Raw genomic sequence first — 9,929 nt, 5'->3', positions numbered from 1 at the left:
ACGGAGCCAGCGGCGGCAGCGAGTGTCAGGGCTCAGGCAGAGCCTCCTTTGCCCATTATATCCGATTCCTTCCTTATTTACCTGAACAAACAAGCAGCGCTTACCTCAGCCGAGGTGTTTGAACAGCCCGGGCCAGGTTAACCCTTGGCAGGTGCGTCCAGGGCGGGATCGGACCAGAACGGGCCTTGGGAGGGGAATGGGGCAAAGCCGGGCACTGTTAACCCCTTCCAACCCTCACATGGGATGAGACAGGGACAGGGACAGGGACAGGGGCAGACAGACACCTGGCTCCTCCTGGAGTCAGAGCTGCAGCTCAGAGACCTGTCAGGTGTGTGAGGTCCATGGCATGACACCACTCCCAGAGCTGGGCCATGCTGGGGCCAGGAGCATCCCTGACCCAAACCCCAGAACCACCCCCTGCCCAATGCTGCAGCCAGGGATAGAGCCTAGAAATGAGGGTGCACAGAGACTTTGGGGGTGAAGGGATCCCCTGACAGCACCCAAACCCTCCCAGCATAGGGACACAGCTCTGTCCCCTGCCCAGGGGTCTGTGGCTGCAGGATGGGGCACGGGGGCACAGCCAGAACGTGCCACACTCCAGGCCCAGGTTGTCTCCACCGGCACGAGCAGGAAAAAGCCGTTCTGAGCGAGACAGACACCGAGCTGGTATTTATTGTCTCTTTTTTTTAGCACATGAAGCAGGCAGGGCAGTTCAGGCAGTTCTCCTGCGCACGTAGCTCTGCCAAAACCCAACTCCCCAGTGCCCTAAAAACCCACGTCAGACCAAACCCCGCTGCAAACAGCCACGGGCTGGCCCCACGTCACCACGTCCCCGGGCACGTGGCTGTCCCCAGCCCACACAGGGTGACAGAGCTGGCATCCCTGGCTGCCCTGGCCCGGGGCAGGCACAGCTGATAAGCCATCCATCGGAAATGTTTGCCCTGGGGAAATGAAAGCCCTGGAGGAAGGAGACCCCGGAGCGAGCACTGGGAAAGGGCTTCGCTGCTATCGGCAGCGCCAGGAGTTTCTGCCTCCCTTTGAAATGCCTCAATGTTATCTTATCTTGGGGAAAGCTCCCCCTGGACCAGGGCTCCCGTGTCCCAGGGGAGTTCTTTTCCCCTGTTTTGGTAAACACAACTGGGCCTGGGACACGTGGAAGTGGCCGTGGGGGGACCCCGGGACAAGCAGCTGTGTTGGGAAGCCGCCAGCCCTGCCTGGGCTTTGCCAAGGGTTGGGCAATGTTTGGTTGGGATGTGGCACAGCCAGGAGGGGGGTCCAGGCCCCCAGTGCCCTCCCAGCACTCCTGGCAGCCACAGCAGAAATCTCAGCCCACTCAGAGCATCCACTGCCTTGGACAAGGCCCCACAGGCGCCCAAAGCTGCTCCCGTGTGACACCTCAGGGTCCCCCGAGGGCACCCAGAGCAGGAGCACCCCAGCTCAGCCCTGGGGCTGCAGCCCTCCAGCCACAGATCCCTTCCCCGCGGGACAGGAACACGAGTGTCGGGGCTGTGGGAAGTGCAGATGCAGAGCGGAGTCACGTGTAAATCGGGCACCAGCCTGGCACCAGCCACGCTGGGAAAGCACCGTGGCCATCCCGCCCTTCCTGTGCTGCTCCTGCCCCACAGCCCGGCTGTGCCTTGGGGGATGTCTGGGGAGCAGGGCTGGGTTTGCACAGGCTGGATCTGCTGTGACACCACTGCCAGGTCACCCGTGTTTGTTTGGCTCCTTTACAACTTTGCACCAGAGCAAACACCAGGCCAGAGCTCCAGAAGGAGTCAGAGAGCACAACTGGGGACACTGGACAGTGTCAGGTGTCACCAAGCAGTGGGGAGTGAGCATCCCCTGAGCATCCCACACCTGGGTCATGCTGGGCTGTCTGGGACCTGCTGCCAAACTCACACCTCAGTCTGAAAGAGCTTTACCCACTTCCATTATCGGTAACAGTGGGATCTCGATAACAGAAAGAGATTAAAGCGAAAAACATTTGCTTTTCTGGGCTTAGACAGAGCTGGGCAGTGCAGCACAGCGCTGCAAAACTGGGTGAAAGGCCCCAAAATGAGAGCTCTGCTTCCCTCCCAGAGGGCTTGGGAGCTGGAGCCACCCAGTGTCACCAATATCCATGGGCTGGAGCCTCCCAGTGTCCCCAGTTTCCATGGGCTGGAGAAACCCAGTGTCCCCAGTTTCCATGGGCTGGAGCCTCCCAGTGTCCCCAGTTTCCATGGGCTCCAGCTGTGCTGGGCTCGGGCTGTCCCCAGCACCTTTTGCAATCGCAGCTCGGCACAGCTCTGCTTTCACATGCAAACCAGGAAAAGGAGAGATTGCAACACCTGAGGAACAACAAAAGAGGGAAATGAAGTCTGGCTTTTCTGCCCAGTTTTCGGTGCTTTTTCCTTGTCCTCGCTGTCAACCCATCAGCTCCAATTCCGGTGTCTTTTGCCACTGCTGGAGCTTCAACGCTTGGGAACGCGGCCGACCGGAGGGGAGAGAGAGAAACTCATGAATCAGCCTGGAGGAATCCCTGCCCACCTGCCTGGAGCTAATCTCTGGCTGCATCACAAGAATAATAGATAAGCAGCCATGTCACATATAATAAAACTATTGAAGGCCTTGATGTCACTGTACAAACCACAGGCAGCATGGAGCCCAACCTGCCCCCACACGCAGCTGTTTCCTGGTCCCCTGCATGGAGGGGCTTCCTCTGCTCCAGCTCCTGAAGAGATTTTAGGACAGTGGTGGCCCCTGAGCAGAGCTGAGGCCCTCTGAGAGGCCACATGTCTGTGCCACAGGGTGACAATGGGACAGGATGAATCCCCACTCCCAGGCTGCAGGGCAGGCGCTCTGAGGCTTTCCAAGGAAACTGGAAATGGTTGAAATGGTTGAAGAACCTTTAATACATTCTCCCCATGCCTTGGAGGATCCTGGGAGGGGGGAAGGTCTCTCCAGCACAGCCCAGAATTACCCAGAGGGTCAGGGAGCACAGGTGTGCACGGAGGGAACGGAGCTTTTGCTGGTGCAATGTCCCTGTGCAGATTCACCTGGCAGAGCCTCCCGAACTGCTGGGATGGCTCCAGACCACCGCAATCCCCTCTGACTGCTCCTTACCCCAGCCAGACCTGCCCACTTCCCGTGCAGCCCCAGGGCGAGCGGGGCCGCTCCTCTTTATTCCCTTTATGACCCCCCGGGCTCCCCCATCTCGCAGCTGCTGCCATAATCGCTGTTTACGGGCCCGCGTGTGTGCTCGGGGCAAACAGCGGCGTTATTGCCGTGCCACCCGCCCGGAGCCACCCCGGCAGCGCAGCCGGGGCTCCCGGCCCCGCTCCGGCTCTCGGTGCCCTCTCGGAGCCTGCGGCAGCTCCGGGAGCCGCTCCCACCCTCCATCCCCACCGTTTGAGGCGGCTCCCGGTTGTCCCCGTGTCGCTGCGAGGGCACCGTGGTGTCACCCGCGTTCCAGGGCGGCCCCGAGCCTGCAAAGGGGGAAATGGAGAAGCGGCTCCATCCAGCAGCGCTGGGTTTGGTGTCCGATCCGCACTGATGGCACCGGGGATCCAGGAGCCATCGCTTTGCGGAGCACAGGGACCTTGGTGGCCACCTGGCACCTTCCAAAGGCTGCTTGGCACCTGTGGTGGCAGGAGGTGACACGGTGTGTCCTGGGGGTGACACGGTGTGTCTTGGGGTGCCACAGCCCCGCTTCTGCAGCCTGGCCCTTCTTGGGAGGGCAGCGGGGAAGGACGAGCTGGGGGAGGCGGATGAAAACACCAGGGTGAGCGCAGCCCCTGCGCCACCAGCTCCCCACCAGTCCCACCCCGGGTCCCCCCAGTTCGGTGCCCCCCCGGGTGACGCGGGGAACTCGTGGGACACCCAGGCGGGCAGGGAGCAGCGGATCCAGCGCCGTGTTTGCTGTTCCCTTCCCAAAGCCCTCCTCTTTTCTTCCTCCGGTGGCATTAAACTCCTGCTTTTGTCTCTTGGGATTAAAAGCCTGGAAATGGTTGCGGGTCGCCCGGCGGTGCCAGGAAGAGAGGGCTCAGGGCGGAGTGGGCACACCCGCTCCCGCAGGGTGAGGAGAGGCCACGGCTCCCCCCGCACCGCCACCGACATTTGGGGGGCAGAGGAGGGGAAGGATCCTGGTCTGGGCTCTGCTGCATCCACACGGGGACCCTAAATCCCATCCAGCACCAGAGAACCCCCAAAACAACCCCCACAGGCACGGTGCTGTTGTGCGGTCACTGTCCCCTGCTCATGGCACCGGGGCTGGGGGCTCGGCTCCCCCTGCCCGAGCTCGGCAGCGGTTCCCAGGCACACACGGGCAGCCAGGTGAGACGGGCCGGGCCCGGTGCCAGCAGACGCGATGTTGTCTTTTCACACAGCCCCGCTGCGGGCCCGAGTGGCAGCGGAACCCTCGGCGGCTTTGGTTCCCACACTGGGTGCCATTGAGAAATGCAAATTCATTCTTCTGCTGCCGGTTCTCCCCACATGCAAAACGATCCTGGGGCACAGCGGCCCCACGGAGCGACAGCGTGGGAGCCGCTGGGCAGGGAGAGAGCCCGGGTGGGACAGGCTGGGATGGGCAGCGCTGGGTCCGGGCAGCACACGCTGCCCCTGGAGCGAGGAACCTTCTGGGGGTGATTTCCCCTTGGGCTCTGCGCTGTGCATCACAGCAGAACTGCAGAATGTTCTGCCCCAAAGACAAACCCCTAAAAGTGACCCCAAACCCCACAGATCAATGAGCTGGGGGGGCTGGAGGGGCTGCGTGGCGAGAGGGGGGTCAGCAGGGACCGGAGTCACCCCTCTCCCATCACTCCTGAGCCGGGTTTGCAGGGCCAGGGGAGCAGGGGAGGGGGCTCCCCTGTGCAGAGAGGGCAGGGACCCCACATCCCCTATGGGGCCGTGGGTCTGGGCTGCAGGACGGGGCCGGGGGCGCGGAGCTGCCCGGAGAGCCAGCGGTGACTCAGCGGTGACTCAGCGAGCCCCGGGGGAAACTCACTGAGCCCGGAGGGAAACGTGGCTGTGTCGTGTCGCTCCCGTGAGCATCACCCAGCTCTCTCACACCTCATCCTGGGGGCTCAGCAAGGTGCCAGGACCCAGGGTGTAGGGAAAACGGGGTGTGGGAGATGGGCAGCACCCCAAATGAGGTCCCGTGTCCTATCTTCCCCTGCTGTGCAGTCACTGGGTTGGCCACAGAGCTTGGAGGAATTTTCCCTGGTGGACGCAGCTCCTGGGGGCAGCTCCTGGGTATCCCCAGCCTTGTCACCTTCCTGACACCAACAGCACAGCTCCAGAGCCAGGTCTGGGGAGCAGGGAGCTGTGATGGGCACCAGGAGCTGGGCAGGGGGCCCCAGCACCTGTCAGAGCCTTGCTGGACACAGGCAGCATTCCTTGTGGCATCCCTGGTTTCACAGGGCAGGGTATGAAAGCAGAAAGTGATTAATGCTCTGTGAGGGAGCGGAGACAGAGCTCTGGCCCCGGTGTGGGACGTGACCCGAAATGGCTCCGTGTTCCCCTCAAAGGGCTGTCCTGGCCCCAAGCCCGGCTCTCCCAATCCCAGCTCCCCATCCCAGCGCTGGCTCAGGCACCAGCAGAGCAAGGACATCACTTCTCTCCTCAGCAGTGGATTTGAGGGCAGCAAAATGTTTGTTCTGTCAACACGTGCCTAATCCCCAACCAAAAGCTGATGAAAACACCATGGGGGGGAAGGATGGGAATGAGCTGCCCTTTGAGACACAGCCCTGGTGGTGGTGACAGCCCCAGTCACTGGGATCCTCCAGGGGCTCCCCAGTCCTGGGTACCCTGCGCCAGGCAGGGCAGGGGAAATGCTCTCCTTGGGGCAGGGATGGTGCCAGCTGCAGCTCTGCCACAAACCCCAGCAGGACCCTGAGCTCCTCGGAGGAAATGCAGAAAATATCCTTGAAAAGAAAATATCCTTATTGTGCAGGGATTGCCCAGCCTCAGCGACCAGTCCTGGCTCCTCTGCCCCTCAGAATGTCACCAGCAGGTGCAGGCAGCACACAGCAGTGTCCCCCAGCAGCCAGGCCTGTCCCTGCTGACCCAGCACCTGCTGTGACACCACCAGCAGGCTCACCAACGTCACCAATGGGCTCACCTGAGATTAGCGTTTCCAGATGACCCATAAAACCCTTTTCCTTGTGGGATGGAACAACACTTTGTCCTGTGGGGCTCGTTTCCAGCCTGGCTGGGGCTGGGCTGAGCAAGAGCTGCCCCCGTGCCCACCCTGGGGTGGTCCCAGCAGGGACCCAGCACTCAATGGCATCAGCCCTGCACCCTTCACCCACAAGAAAAAAAAAGGAAAAAAAAAAAAAGGAAAAAACAGGGTACATTTAGCAGTTTCCATTTGTTTGCTCTTTAAATAATTGTTTCCTTATCACTATTGATTTAGATCCCTTTAAAATTCTGACAAACCTGCTTCTCAGGCACCCCCAGCTGCTTCCTCCCAGCCTGCTCGCCATGGGCAAGGAGAGCAGCCAGGCTCATCCTAGGGAGAGTTCCCTGCTTGGGGAGGCCCCTGCAGGGCAGGGAGCCCCCTCTCACCCCTCCTTGCCCAGATGGACCAACCAGAGCTGTGATTTGGGGCTTTGTCCTCTCCCCATCCCACTGTGGGGCACACATGGGGGCTTTGGGGCTGCTGCCAGGCTCGGGGGGCTCGGAGGGGGCACCCCCAAGGGCACAGTGGCCATGACTGCCCAGCTCTGTGCAGAATCCAGCTCTGGCCGTGCACAGCCCCACTGTGGGCAGCACAGTGACTGCTGGGTGGGTTTGTGTCCCTCAGGCACAGCCTGGGTGTCCCCGAGGCCTCGCTGGGGACAGACAGGGACCCTCTGTGCCGCCCAGGGCAGCAGTGTCACTGCTCAGGTGCCTCTCACTGTCTGGGCTCACAGGGGTTCGAGGGGCTCATCCCAGGGTCCCTCCAATGCCACCCGGGGTCTGGAGCTGCAGTGCCACAGGCTGGCATCACAGCCCAGCCTGCAGCTGTCAATTAATTGAGGAAACACGGCCACAGCAAACAGTGAGGAGGGAAAATGCTGCAGATTAGATAAGGAATGGGAGTTCTTGCTGTGCTCCCCTGGATGCCAATGCTGCACAGACCTGCCCAGCCCAGCTGCTCCACAGCAGAGGTGCAGAGACCCAGGAGAGGCTGAAAGCTCTGTCCCGTGGGATGGCTGTCCTGGAAAACAGCCTGGGAAAAGGGCATTACCCCAGCCCCAAGGTTTGGGGTCCCTCTCTCTGTCCCACAGAGCTGTGCACCACCCTGGGGCCACAGCAGAGCAGCCAGACCCCCTTTTGTCCCCAGCCCTTCAAAATGGGACAGCAGCTGGCTCTCCAGGTGTGCAGACCCTGCCCCACTCCCAGCCCAGAGGGGTGAGCCCTTCTGTCCCTGCCCAGCAGCTCCTGCCCCAGCCCCTCAGTGCTGCTGACAGGCCAGGTGACAGTGGCAGTGCCACTGTGCCACCCCACTGCCCAGCCAGGCCAGCAGCTGCTCTGCAGGTGGGGGGACATCAAAGCCTGGAAAAGCCTCATCCAGCAGCTCCAAAGGGTTTTGTGGACGAGGAACAACCTCAGCTCCCTCTGCTGGCACCTGCCCCGGGCTGGGCCTGTGGGCAGCAAACGCTGTTTGGGCGCCTCGGCTGGGAGCCCCCGGGTCCGGGCCAGCCCCCGGCCCAGCCCCTGGTGCCAACACCGTCCCCTGGCAGCACATGGAGCTGTGGTCCCGCGGTGTCCCCACTCCTGGGCATGGCTGTCCCACCTCACTGCACTCTGCCCCGCTCAAGTGGTGAAAACCAAACTTTTCTCCCCCTGCTTTAAGTTTCTGTGAAAGTGTCGTCCCTGCAGGGAAGAGAGAACCAAAACATGGAGTACAATGAGCAAGGAGGCAGCTCTGGAGCCAGCCCAGCCCACAGCCCTGCATGGGGCAAACAGGGCTGGTCCGTGCCCACGCGTGCCATCTGCCTCCCTGCTGGGCTCTGCTGCCAGCTTTTACTACTGGGCTGTTTTATCAATGGGGTAGGAAATGTTTGAGATTAGATTTCCTTAATTAATTCCTGTGTAAGTAGGAATTTTCCAACGAACACACAGGCAGAGGGAGCAGGTTGTGGAGAGCTTCCAGAAAGATCCCAGGTTCCCCTGATCCTGTTCCTTCCCCATGGCCCCCGGTAGGATCCCAGGACTGGCCTGGCCTCGTGTCCCCCTTGGCCCATTAGCATTCCCCTGTGCCTCCCAAGGGATCTGCAGAGATGCAGGAGCAGAGTGCTGCACACCACAGGCTGCTGCTGCAGGATGCAGCAGGTAGAGGAGGAAAAATAAAAAGAATCACAAAAATCCTCTTTGCCGCTGTTCCAGGTGGGGCTCCTGGATGGGAAGGTGCCCATGGGAATCCTCGAGGTCATGCCTGCATCTGAATATTTCACTGAATTTTAGTAAAATATAAATGGGTGAAGAGCCCTCCACTCAATGTTTTTGCTTCATGAAAATTCCACATTGATCCAGAATAAAGTGGATTTATTTGGATACTCCTGAAAACTCCATGTCTTCCTTCTCCCCTTCTGTAGGAGCATGCACATGAGGATGTGGTGGTGCTGGGGAGGTTCTGGAGCAGATCCTGCTCTTCCCTCCAGCCTGAGGGGCATGAGTAGCCAACCAGGCACAGGGCATGGGCCCGAGCAGTGCTGGGTGCTGAGCACATCCTCATCCCTGCAATCCATCACAAAAATCTGGGAACACCCTCCCTCCGACTGCCATTGCTTTGGGAACCAAAAAAAACTGCGTAACACCAGAATTAATTTTGCAATTTTTAATGGACGACGATCTGGTTCCCCTAAAAAAAATAAACAGGCAGCAAAAGCAGCACCCAAGCAGCTCCCAGTGCTGTGGCTGCCGTTTGCCTTGGCCTCCTGCCCGCCAGCTCCGCTCTGGGGATTGCAGGATGACCTCCACCACCACCACAGCAATCCCGCGGGTATTTGCCTGCCCAGGAGATTCCATTAAAGGTGTGATGGGATTGTCCTGTGCTGGCAACCTCTGACAGGTTGCAACCCTAAAGATAAACAGATTCTTTCGAGCAAATAAGGAGTAAATGCAAAGCTGGGCAGTGAGCGGGGCGGGCGATGCTGCCCTGCCCAAACACAGCGGCCTCGGGACACCCAGAGCACCCCGAGGTTCTGCTCCAGGCACAGAACAAACACCCCCAGGCACAGGGAGCAGGATGTCTGTTCCCAGTCAGGCTTTCAGTCAAGCTTAACCAGCACATGAAAGCTCCAGGCATTTATTCAAATGATAAAAGCAAAGCCAGCACACACAGAGCGAGGTTTCTCGTGGGGATTAGTAACAAACTCCCAGGTAAGCAAAGGAACGGGCTCAGCCGAGCTGCTCTGTGCTGCAGTTCATCCACGTCGTGCTTGGGCTGGGTGTCCTGAGCAGCAAGGCCTCACCTGGGAGCTCAGATCCACCTTGCACAAGTGTGCAGGTGCCCAGCAAAGGGAAACCTTCCTGTGCCCCTATCCCCATACACAGTGTCAGCGATTTCCCTAGGGATTGTGGGAACATAAAACCCAAACCAACCTTCCTCTCTTCAAACTCCGGCTCCTGCCTTCCCGAGCCACTCAGGAGATGGAAGGTCTGACCCCTCAGGACTGGGCTGTTTGAAGTGAGAAGCATCACCCTGTCCTGCAGCAGGCTCCGAGGGAAGGGCTGGGGTGTGGATCAGCCACGCCAGGAGCCACACCTGGGGACACAGCTGTGGCATTGCTGTGTGCTGGTGCCCCTCGTATGGAGATCCCTCAGAGCTCCCACTCCTCCTCAGGAGCTGTCCTGGAGAAGTCTGCTGACACTGACACAAGGGAATGTGGAGTCCCCTCCCTCCCCTGCCTCACAACCACCCCAGAGCCTCTCCCCGCCCTCACTCCCACCCAGATGGTTTGATA

Source organism: Zonotrichia leucophrys, chromosome 26 (assembly GCF_028769735.1).
Source record: "Zonotrichia leucophrys gambelii isolate GWCS_2022_RI chromosome 26, RI_Zleu_2.0, whole genome shotgun sequence".
NCBI lineage: Eukaryota > Metazoa > Chordata > Aves > Passeriformes > Passerellidae > Zonotrichia > Zonotrichia leucophrys.
This window is presented reverse-complemented; position numbering follows the sequence as displayed.